At 34.7% G+C, this 13337-nt stretch overlaps 1 protein-coding gene across 1 annotated transcript in view; it reads right to left on the reverse strand.

Annotated features, from left to right (window-relative positions):
• The window catches only part of LOC149796863 (proton-coupled amino acid transporter 2-like), a 51718-nt gene extending 50533 nt beyond the window's left edge, over window positions 1-1185 (reverse strand). Inside the window, exon 1 of the mRNA XM_089960658.1 lies at window positions 1118-1185. The gene's annotated coding sequence lies outside the window, so the exon portion shown is untranslated. The remainder of the gene's footprint in view (window positions 1-1117) is intronic.
• Window positions 1186-13337: the final 12152 nt, after the last annotated feature.

Genomic DNA, 13337 nt, shown 5'->3' on the forward strand with positions numbered 1-13337 from the left:
ATGATATTTTAAGAAGAGTTCTGGTAAAAACAAACATGCATACATGACTTTAAACTAAAAAAGTAGCCATATGATTTGAATGAGTTGCCATGGTAGCCATATATGATATCAGGTTGGCACCAATTCTATTTACAGCATAAATAGATATCAAAAGAAGTCTTTGGTGAAAACACAATGTTGATATGACCGGTCATCTAGCAGAAGTAGCAAGGACAATTTTTTTTAAGATGACCAATACGGCAAACATGATGGAGTTCAGATGGGTACCGTTTTCATTTATGCTCAAATAGACATCACAAAAAGTATGTCAGTGAAGATCCCATGCTGATATTGTCATCCATTCAGTAGAGTACTTATAAAGATAATCACTGCAGATGCCATACTGAATGTTTGAGGAGCATCATTTTCATTTAGAACCAACTAGACCATGGGATGAACATGTTTTTATGGTTTAATGGCAATCCTCTAGTAGCTTAGGAGTAGTGATACAAACTTGTATGAACTATTCGATATATCAGACCATCACAAATGGTCTATGAGTAGTACAGCTAACCAGCATCTCTCACAGGTATGACAGTAATAATTTGTTAAGTGACAAGATGTACATGTCCATATATATCAACCTGAAAAAGGTATTTTGCTTTTAGGTGTAAATGTTACATTCAGACAACTCTAATAACCATGTAATAAATAATCACAATAACCTGATGTTTTATCAATAAAATACAAAGAAAATTTGTGATTAACGTAACATTATCTATACTATAAATACAAATATACACTTAAAGGATGGTCTTACATTTTCAACACCATGAGCCACATGGACGAAAAATGCAAAGTTTGCAGGCCATAAATTATATATAGTATAGTAATTATACAATAATCATAGAACTTGTTATTCAGCATTGTATAATCGCCCTTGTGCACTGCACGCATGCACACACATGCACATGCATGCACACACACACACACGCACATACACAAACTCTACATGTAACTACAACACCACACATACACCACCATCTTACCAAATATGCTTGTAAAGTTCCTTACAAGCCAATACCTACCAAAAACACAACCAAACCACTTTCATTTTCACCTGATTTTATTCCCTCACCTGATTCACAAGTCTCCGGTAACAGATACAAAATGGACTACTAATATTCTGGACCTTTAAAAAACTGCTGATTAAGTTATCTCAGTATACATGTAACAACTTAGTAAACCAGGTTATTATCGCTAGTTACTGACATTGACCTATAGCACACTCAACTACCAGTTCTTCAAAAGTCAATATACTCCACATGGTGAACACTCATCATTTATATCTATAAATACACATGTGACACAAACACCTTGAAACCTTGAAACCTTGACTGGGAAGCTATTAGTATGCACTAGGAGTTGTTATATATATATATATATATATATATATATATATATATATATATATATATATATATATATATATATAATTTTTAGAATGAAATCAAAACTGAACTTCATGTACCCATTTCCTTGCATTGTGGTAATATAAACTAAAGACTGATTTGGTATGCACAGTGATACTGGTCAGTTAGCAGAAATGTTTCAACTGAAATAATAATTAGCATATATATATATATATATATATATATATATATATATATATATATATATATATATATATATATATATGCAAAATATAAAACAGCAGACATTTCTTCAATGCCACCCTGCAGTGAGGTACATTTCAACCTGGTGATGTATGTCAATCCGTCTTGAAAAGCAGGTTTGCTATTATGGTTACAGAAACACTAAAAGAAGACAAATTAAATTTGGTAAACATATTGGTATACACATATGTAAATGACTTTACTAGATTTCTTAATCCAACACAGCAATATTTAAATTTGTTTTACAGATCTGTTATGATTTTAGATTTACCATATGTAGTCACTTATAAGTCGAATCAAACTGCATACAGCGAAAATCCTGATCTGCCATAGCATAATGCATTTGCAAATCAAGGTGTATGTTGTTTCAATGATTACTACTAACAAACTCCACAGACCCAGATCTGCTGGCACATTATGCCACAGCATATCTGGATTTGTACATTTTGCTGTTGGACTTGACTTTAAGCAAGTAAGGATGGTACTTTTTTAATCAAACACAGCATTATTTAAATTATGTTACACATTTTTTAAATAGGACTTTGGACTTACCTTTCACACATTTTATGCTTTAGGGCTTTAGTTCATACACATTTTTTATGATTCTGGACAAACGTGTTTAGCAACGCCTTGCTAGAGTGATTAAACAACCACCACATAAGGAAATGAAAACTTGCAGGTATATTTGTACAAGTATGTGGATGACATGATGCATTTTTCAGACCATTACAATTTTTAAAAAATAAATTAAAAAATTACATCTTATTTTACTTAAGGGATTTAGTCTTTATTGTTACAACAAGAGGTCCAAGTGGGCATCAAATCACTCACATGGGTAGCATCTAGCTAAAAGCTATATTCAAGAGAAGTAGCTAAGAAATCTCGGTCAGAGGGCATAAAGGTTTCTCTGTTTTTGGTGTCTTTATCCATATTTGCATCTTCATTAGCCAAGGTTCTGATATGATAACCCTATCAACACGTTGGTGTATTCAGCAGATATGTATGTGCTTCGGGTATGTGAGTTTGATTGGATGCAGTGGCAAGCTACCACATCCAATCAAAATTACGTTGCTCAAAGCTGAACACTGTTCATACATGATCGAGACAAAGGGAGCACACAACTTGAATGGACTGATAAATAAGCAATTTACAACTGCCAGTCCGTGTTTGCATAAATACCTTTCATTCAAATACACCTGTAATAGCATCCCTTTGATACACTGTCATACTTTTGATGTTAAACTTTCAAATTATCCTTTTTAGGTCAATTGCCTACACCATTTTCGGCAGATGTACAATGTAGCTATTGGTTAGTTGGCATCACATACTAAGGGAGGCAACTAATGAAATCCAATAGATGTCTCTAGGACAAAGCACCAACATATCTGTTCAATCTGCCAAAGTGTAGATAGGGTTATCATATCGGAGCCTTGGCTAGCAAAAATGCCATATTTGATGGCACATCATCATTTGTCCCAAACTGAAAGGCTTCAATGCCAAGGCTATTTCTTTTGATAAGTTTTTGTACATAATTATTTTGTTTCTATTTGAGCAATGTGGCCATATACAACATCATCAAACTTTTCTGAGTGGTATTGAGAAGTTATTAAAGATTCTCCTAATTTCTGTAACAGTACCCATATCTGATGGTGGATTGGTATGGTTAGTTTAAAGGTCTTCTGTGTTAGGTTGATTTCTGTCAGATTTTGGTCAAATTCTGTCTACTAATGTTTTAGAAGATATTATTTAATGATTTTGTAGATTTAGCAATGTGACCATATTTGATTAAATACTGCCAAGACCTTTAGGCCTTGATTCACTGAAGTGAAATTTTCATTGAATGCATCCCTCAGAAAATGTCTAATTATCACCAAAGAATATCCTTTGGGAATGGCATGTGTGAACAAACATGCAACCAGTGTGATGTAATCCACATAGATCAAGAAACATGAAACAAGATTCACCAACAGTAAGCATTACCATAAACAGACTATGCCTATACTCTTTATAGGGTCTACAGATCTACATGCTTGACAACTATTCACACTTGAATGTGTGCAGTTTTTATGTTGACATTTCAAAATGATCTGCTCAGCTAAGCTTATTTGCATCATTTTATCTGTGTGGACCTAAAGAACTGGCTGATAGTTTGCCTGAATGGTCAGCTGACCTCCAAAGGGCCGTGTGGTGTAACTGTAATGTGGTCAACTGACCTCCAAAGAGCAGTGTGCTATAATTGTAATGTGGTCAACTGACCTCCAAAGAGCAGTGTGATGTAATTGTAATGTGGTCAACTGACCTCCAAAAGGGCAGTATGGTGTAATTATAATGTGAGTAGACTCGTGAAAACATGCAAGATGGGGTGTAAGTTACATGCCATGTACTCTGGGTAAACATATGGCAAGAAATTTTATGTTGTACTTTTTAGCCATGTGAAGCAATTTTCTTTAAAAGCACCAACTGTATATCACTGCTTCTCTACATGCTATATTCCAGATGAGGGAGTCTTTTCTTTCAGGTGACTAGTTATTTGTGTGCATTATTTTGGTTTGATTTGGCTAAGCAAGCTTTAAAATATTTCCCTAAAAGTCACTTCTGTGCTCAGATAATGGTTGAATTCACAAAACTTATTTGCAGTTATTTTGCTTAAACGGCATTTCTGAGGGCTTATTTTATCAAGTTTCATTTATGTTTTAAAGTTGCTGAGTATTTCATATTAGAAAAGCATAAAAACTTCAATCTATTAAAACTGGTGAGATCATGCACTATTGTGCAAAAAAAAAAAACCAAAATACTGACAGCTTTAAAAATACTCAAACAACACCAAAACGTATTGTTTTAAGACTCTTTTATATCAAACATGTGCATGTGATTCCCCATACACACATTCAACTACCCACTTATTTATCATAATAATTACTAAATTTGTATAAAAAGAGTCTTTAACAAAATTTTTGGGCCTATCTAAATTTTGTGTTGTGTCTCTTACTCAAAAGCCATGATTTTAAGTTCTGGGAACTGAGAGTCCTGGACTATAATCGAGAAAGTTATAAATCCTGTTTGATTGTGAAAAGGCATTATTTCTACAAAATGTAAATAGGCTTTCATACCAGAATGCTTTCATTGAAAGATCAGGCAAGTTCTGCTAAGCAATTTCTGCGAAGTCATTTAGTAATTCCAGCAATATTGGATCATAAATTGGCATCATCTCTGTAAATGTAAAGACCTTTATGCCATGATGGTTTCCATCATAAATGGTCTAATTGTACCAAGCAAAACTTTGTAGTTATGTTGCCCCATATATAAACTATTTCTATGAGGTGCATCAATGTTGGCTCCCATACATGGGGTCAATGTGATGGCATTATAGGTCAAATGTATTTGAAATTTTCCAGTATGTTATTTTTTCTTTTAAATAAGCTTCAGTCACATGGGTAAGATACATCATATTAGTGACATAGTTTTCATTATGACTGGCTGATTGACTGGGGTTAAGAGAAAGGTTGTATTTGTTATTAATATGATTTTATATAAAGTTTACATACATCTGCAGGACAAAGATTTGGGGGTGGGCGATAATTAGATGAACAGAAGCAGAAATGTTACTGTCATGGCTTCATGTGTAATTGGGAAAACTTCAAGTATTCAAATAAAAATAATAAAAAAGTTAATAGACCCCTACCCCCATCCTTTCGTGACTGCCCCTTTTCTGGTCATCTGTACCCTTTCAAGCCATTCAGTTCTTTGTGGTTCTTTTTATCTCATTTGCAGTCATTCATCTCTTTTGTTATACTGAGATAGTCTGATTCTGAAAGTATTTAGCATGATCTTAATTCCAATAAAATGTCACTCATACTTGCTCTTATAGCTCAGATGGTAGAGTATGCTACTATTCTAGCACTAGCGGTCTTGGTCTCGTGTTCCTGCCCTGGTCTGGCTATGCAAAATTCTTCCCTGTTATGGTGCTCACCATGAGACAATGTTTGATACAAAAACAGAAAAACGGATTGTTTGGAAATCAGCATGGTAAATGTATGCAGATATATAAAACTGTTTAATAGAAAGCCGGCATTGGGGATGGGGGTCAGCTTAGCTGACTGCACTCCAACAGTATCAGAGGTAGTGGGTTTGCACCATTTGCTTCACACAACCAATTCGCTTATTCTTTATTGTGTGCAGCATTTTCAATGGAATAACATTTTGTACAATTCAGTTATTTTTCTCTGCTACCAAGAAACCTTCTGTACAGAATGAAGACAAAACAATCTTTGTCAGACAGCTAGAGCTGTGTGGTAACTGGTTTTAGATTCAATCCCAAGTCTGGCTGTATATTTGCTTCCTGTGACATCTTTATCATTGTGAAAACCGTACGGGAGGGCTTTACAAATTTATAAAAGTCAGCTTGCCCTGGTGGAAAATTCAAGTTACCTTTGTGAGATTTGAGTTTGCCACAAAACATGACATATCACAACTAAAGCAAAGCAAATATAGTAAAGGAAATGCATGATGTTTAAAGGAAATTGCTTAAAATTAGTTTTTACATAAAGAATGTTCAATTTCATGTTACTCACAGAATTTTACCAATGAATTTATTTTTGCATTTAAAAAAAAATTGATACCAATAAATGTACTCTTTTTTAAAATTTCCCAGAAACAATACTGAATTGATTTGTGAATTTAATGTGATAAATGGTCTACGGAATGATGTGACACATTGGATTAACAATAAAGTGAAGATAGATTTGTGATAAGTGCAAAGACTGTAATATTCGGACATGCAAGTACAGATGGAATATATGAACAACATTAATTTGTTGTTTTAAAGCCAAATATGACAGCTATATATGAAAAATGAAAAGGGATCTGCCTGGATTAGAGGGTTTGAAACTTTTTCTTATATACACTATAATTTGGGAAAATATACTGCAATCAAATCTGAACAGAGGGAATTATTTATATTGATTTGGGAACATAGGAAGCCATTATTCCACCTGTAATCAAGAAAACTTTCTGTTATAATTCAAATGCATTTTTTATGATATGATGTACATTATAGTATATAATGCGTTTGTAATATATTACAGTGTATAATGTGTTTGTAATATAGTGTATAATGTGTTTGTAATATATTAAAGTGCATAATGTTTTTGTATTGTATTATAGTGTATAATGTGTTTGTGATGTATGTCACTTCATGTCTGTTCATCTGATATGATCTGAAAACTATGTTTTTCTTTCATCTTGAAGTGATGAAAAATTATTTTTTAGAACTAATATACCAAAAAATAAACAAAAATGAACATTACCAAAGAAATAAAAAGAGATAACATTGTAAAAAATCAATAGCAAATTCTTTGTTTTCAAGTATTATTTCTGAGGTGTCACGTTGTCAGAGGCATTGTGAAATTCTAGATATTTAACCTATTTTGTGCTGGTTGTCCATAGAGTTTCCACCTAAAGTGCTTAAAAATAGGAATGCATTCGAGCCCATAAAAAACTGATATATTGCGATGCAATTTACCATTCATTATGGAATGGTTCCTTAAAATATGTCCTCGGTGACAAAACAATGTATCCAAGAGGTAGATCAATTCATCAGAAACTTTAAACAACTTTCTAAACCTCTAGTCTCTAATGAGATTGACTTGGACTATTATTTCATTCCAACTGTTGTGGCAATCAAGACCAAATGAAAAAGGTGGTGGATCCCAGCAGAGACTACTAACTCCAATCTATCATATGGGTTTTCGTGTCCTGGTAGAGAAAACCATTTTTTTAAACACAGAAAAGAAAAAGAGATCATTAATTTAAATTTCAAGTGGGGAAGGGCCAAGGTTTTGCATTCAAACCAGCTTTGTATTATTTTAGATAACCTCAATATATAATTTTTGGTCAACTAATCAACCATATAATGGTTATTACCAGTTCTTTACCTCTGTTCCTGCCTCACCCCCATCTGAGCAAGAATTTGTTTGCAAACTATTCGTGGACGGCCCTTCATTGTGTCTACTCTCTTCCCCACCCCCACCCCTATAAAACATTACATTAAAATAAATGGTAACGAAGTACTTCTACAGTGTAAGACTTCGACCCCGATATTTATGTTTTGGGCGTCATAAATATCAGGGTCGAGGTTTTACATTGAAGGACTAGTAGAGGAGTGCTAGAGGAGCAATGAAATATAAACTAAGTGTTACGAAAACGGACGTAATACATCACGCCCTATTAACATCCACTCCACTATGAAACCATGTTGTTATGGCCTTAATCCCTACGAATATCACAGGCTATGCGTAATTCGTGTTGGGAAAAAATAACATTAAGGAAACAAATCATGCCGTGACAAAATTACCCCGGATTACCCCCAAGACCCGTTCTGACATAGGACACTATCTATCATACTCTAAAAGAGACTTATTTTTTCAACATCAAGTTCGCATCATCCACCTGTGACCTACTATGTTAAACCTCCAGTGTAAAATGTCAACCAATATGACGACAATTTTTAAGCACAGGCACTTGATTCTGGGGAAACTAATTATTTACATTTTAATTGTCGACCTTTCTCAACTATTAGAAATAATACCGTAGGAAGCATGTGACAAAAGTGGGTGACATCATCTGGGCTTTGAAATAGACATAAATACCATCTTGACAGGCAAAGAATTATTTTTAGGAAGTACTGTTGTAACATTTAAGAGACAGTTTCCATTCGGTGTATGTCGTATTTACACATTTGCATGCTTGTTAGCTTTCATTTACTTACAGTAGTGGTGGAGCAAATATCGGACCAAATATCTTACCAGAAGTCAATCAGTTCGTTGGAAACTGGTAATTATTTCGTTGGTAAGAATGTATAGTTTCGGTTAACTCTGTAGTGAGTTGAGACAAGGTATCACTTATTGGTAGCAATAATTTATGATGGCGACGGAAAGATGTATGATAAAGGAGTATCGTGCCACTGGCATGAAAGACTTAAGTTACGAGGGGGACCGACTCGCAACATTCATTGAAGAACGGAAGGCAGAGAAAGTAGCAGAAAGAGAAACTCAGGAGAAAAAAAACTGGCCAGGATAGAATCTGCTCCAAAAGAAACAGAATCACAGAAAGAGCTGGCCAGGATAGAATAAACTGTGAACAAGAGAGGGCTTGCTCACGCTCTCGGGATGGAAAAATTACGAATACAGGCTAGAAGAGCAGACAGAGATAACACCAGTTCGAATCCTGGATATAATTTGCTGAAAAAGAATGAGAACCCCAGAAAGAATTGGCCAGGATAGAATAAGCTGCGAAGAAAAGAGAGCTCGCTTACGCGCTCGAGATGAAAAGATTACGAGTAGGAGCTAGAACAGCAAATAGAGATGACACCAGTTCGAATCCTGGAGGAAACGGACGACCGATTCCTAACCACCGTATTGTTCAAATAAACATGTTGCGATTTAATGAAAAGGAAGAACTGAACGACGATTTCCTTGTTCAATTCGAGAAACTCGCTTGAATACAACAGATTACTGAACAACATTGAGCAATCAACGTTTTTCCGCATGTTGCTATATGTTCATACAAATGGTGTTTAAATCATTCATGATAAACGAATACGGCAAATTCAGCTACATTTTGAGAGGCGCGCATGAACTTTCATTGAGCTAGTCTCCGATATCATTCGCGATGCTGAATTGATCGAAGTATAATAGCTTCGTTATAGTCTTAGCATGAATCCCTTTTTTATATTCCAAACGATTATTTTCGTTTCATTGTGTTGCATCCCTTTTGAATAATTCTTATTTTCCTCGACTGTGTTTGCATGTGTACCCTATGGTGGCTTGCAACCATCCGAAATACAAACAAGCGCATCAGTCTTAGCGGCAACATCAGCTGCAATACGACATCTCATTCATCCCCGACCACTCGCGCAGTATTCGCTGTTCTGATGCGCTCGTGGCGGAATATGGATACTTAATCTTGCTGCCGTTTCACGAAACTTTTTCACAGTCTGACGAGGTTCGACTATAATACCCCATAACGTACGTATTTCTACTTTTCTTGTGCCTCTTGGTATTTGTATGTAAGGCTTACGCGCGATGCTTTTCGCATACAGCTTGGTAGTCGTATGCAACGCTATCGCGCGAGCCACCTTAGTTGAATACAGTTGGCATACTGGTATATAAACAGACTTCTTTCTCTAATTGCATATTCTATCAATCAGTGCTTTGTTTTTTATTTACTCTACAAGGATCATGCATTACAATCGCTTCAATCACGGCTATTATTGTATCGACATTGTCGGGTGTCGGGCTTTTCGACTACATTATCGGGTATTTCTACAACAGTTGCACTTGCCTAAATCTCAGCGGCGCACATGATTATACTCGCTAACAGATCCGCGTAATTGGCACAGCTGATTACGTGATTTGACTCATGTTAAGACCTATACCAACACGTAACGCGAGCAAATATGAGTTACAGTATTCATAATAGTATGTTCTGCTTCATAGTTCACGATTTTCAAGGGATAGTATGTTCTGCTTCATAGTTCACGATTTTCAAGGGATACAACTTTGTTTTGATTGCGTCCCAAAGCCATTTAACTTTTCACACACAAAGTATACCTTTTAATAGGAGATTTGTTATCAAGTGTCTCAATTTTATGTGTCTAACCTAGACCGATGTGTTTACACAGTATCCTTTTTTTTTATTAAAGTTGATTATCTTTCATTATTAATTGAAAATGATTCTGTATCATAAATGGTAATACTACAAGGTAAGTTAGTGCCGCAAAAACAATACATTTTACCACATTGAAATCATTACGCATCACACCAACGAGAAACTAATTATCTATTGCGCGCTCACAGCCAAGAAATTCCAACGTGCTGTCGTGTTCGTTTATACGCTTGTAAATCCTAATCATTATCGTGATGTCCCCAAGTAGTGGGTTCTGTGTCTTTACATCGAACTAATTTTTCAAAGAAATGTCGCCGTCTTCTACCATTTCCTCATATATTTTATTGTTACAAACAAATTAATTATTTTACATACGTAAGACTGCAATCAGTGTTTTAATATAATTTTTTAAAGATCCCTTTAACTGATTGACCCATGGTGATTTTCGCTACTGCTACTATACTCGCTCATTGTGTAATGTATATCTGTATTGTGTGTTTGACTTTTGATCCATGACTGTAGGTTCTATTTTTAGATAGAGCAATAGCTATGTGTTTACTAGTTTTAAACTCAGCCTTAATAATGAAACCTGTTCATGAGTTTGTGGTAATTTTCTGATTGGATGCTTGAATATTCCAACAAGGTCAGGTGCATTTCGACACAAGTCAGGTATATTGAATATCTAAATGGGTAATGATTTAATATTGAATTTATGAAACTAGTTCAAAAGGCATTTGATTGAAATCTAAATAACAACAATTAATAAATCCTGTCCTAGACCAAAAGGCACATTATTTGTGAATTTTGTTGCTCGATGGTCAAGAAAACCAATTGTCATAATTTTGGTAAGTATGACTTTGACATTTCGAACTAAATATTAGTAGGCGAATTTCCCTCACAAAAAGCGTACGTAATCCACAAAGATTTATTAAAATATATTATCTTAAACTTTGTTATAGTCATTTCACATATTCTTGCGGGTTCCATAATCTCATGATATTAACTATTTCAGTTCTAAACAGACACCTGCACCATCTGCATGTCGTTTATAATTGAAGTTTTATTAAAATACAAGTATTTTATCATAACTAATAATAAATTCTTTCAAATATGTTTCCTTTTCTGCAAATAAAAAAGAAAATAATCGGTAGAAAACGTATCAAAGATTTACTTTTCCTTTGAGACGTATTCGTATACAAGTCTCCTACATGTTATGCTGAAAGCCGATTCACGTACCGCTTGGTTGAATATGGTCATCGACCTTATGTTTACACTCATACAATCATAATCACGTGATTGACCTTGTTGACATATCACTCAGTGACAAAACAACAACAAAAAAAAGCACAAAAAAAACCCCACAAGGCAGAGAACAAGGGTCATTGAATTGAAATCCTGATGCCCACTTAGAATGTCGCAATTGTGTAGGCTTCTATCTTTGGAAATATGTGATGATATCCCAAAATATATGTAAGACATTACAAAAGTAATACAAATCAATTACTACGTTATGAAAATAAACTTGTAATTTAATATGTAATATGTAAGTAAATCTTATATTTAGTAAAGAGAGAACTAATGGAATGAAAATAGACGAGTGATATTTCCTCACAAAAAAAATCTCATCACAGCTAGAAAGTAAATGAACAATTCCTTCGATAGCATTTCCATAGCCAACCACACACCGAAATGAAGATGAAAGTTTGCTAAGTATTTTTTTTAAAATTATCCCCTCCCACAAGATTATATACAGAACAGCAAATACCGTATGACAAGCACAATAGTGATGTTTATGGGAACAGAGAACTGAAATACTAGAAAGTCCACGATCCGGAGTAGCTAATTAATTGCAAACAGTTGTTGATTGTAAATTATGAAAAATGTGGCGGATTCATTATGCAAAAAAAATTTGAGTACTGACCAGAGAACGTGCTTTCAGGTCTTCGCACTACCTCTTTAGAGAATAACTGAATATGTATGTATATACATGCATAACGATCGTGAATATTTACTATTTTAAAACGCTTCATAATAAGTGTTTTGCTATGTACAACGATGCGGTATGTTATTGCCAACATCGTGTTTATTTCATAAATGATTTGGGCCCCCATAGAGTGAATCATCTGCAGCAAGAATACGAAAATGAGATTTGATATTGCGGTTATATACAGCATGTTCTGTTGGCCACTGTTTATTGCAAAATTTACATCATTTACAATATTTCCCCGAGTATAGGAATAGAGATAAATCATTTTTAAAAAGCAAGTACCTCATCTTTCATTGGCAAGTAAATTACTGTCTTTAATTTGTGATTCATTTCTTGCATAGTACTGCGAGAAACATGTAGAACCAAATCAGACAGACGAATGAACAGATGGACATCACATCATGATATACTTTACCTTCTGGTAGGTGCATAAAAAAAGTAACTGGTTCAGCTTATCTCAACAGTGAAACAACCCCACTGGTTCAATGCGGATTATCAATAATCACTTTTTGTTAACCTGTAGCTACAGTTATGGAAACCGAAATTTAGTAGTAAATGCTCATCTGACATGCACTGGCATGAGGCAAATGCGACAGTAATAAGGTGGGTACATTGGTGTAAAAGACAGCCATATCAGGATGGTTACCAGCTGCTAAAGGTGCCAATCCAAAATGCCATTTTCACAATGTTGACAAAAGAAGGACAACATACAATACATCCCGAAGGCAGGGCCATACTATAAGATCACTTGTCCTTATCACCATGTCAGCTTAATGCTAGAAGTACATCATAGAACATGGATGCTCGTCAACAGGATCTACAACCCAAATGCAGAACTAAACCGTTGTGTTACTGGCAAACAAGGTTAACACTATATGTCCATATTACTAGCATGATAATGCATATGAATTAAAGCCCTATATGCATTGTGGAACATATATCACACCAATGCATTGTGCAATGTATATCACACCAGTCCATCAGAAATGCCAGAAAAAGAACACAACATTTACCAACCTGACAAAAGCTTT

Source organism: Sinohyriopsis cumingii, chromosome 6, assembly GCF_028554795.1.
Source record: "Sinohyriopsis cumingii isolate HCF-2022 chromosome 6, ASM2855479v2, whole genome shotgun sequence".
Classification (NCBI taxonomy): Eukaryota; Metazoa; Mollusca; class Bivalvia; order Unionida; family Unionidae; genus Sinohyriopsis; species Sinohyriopsis cumingii.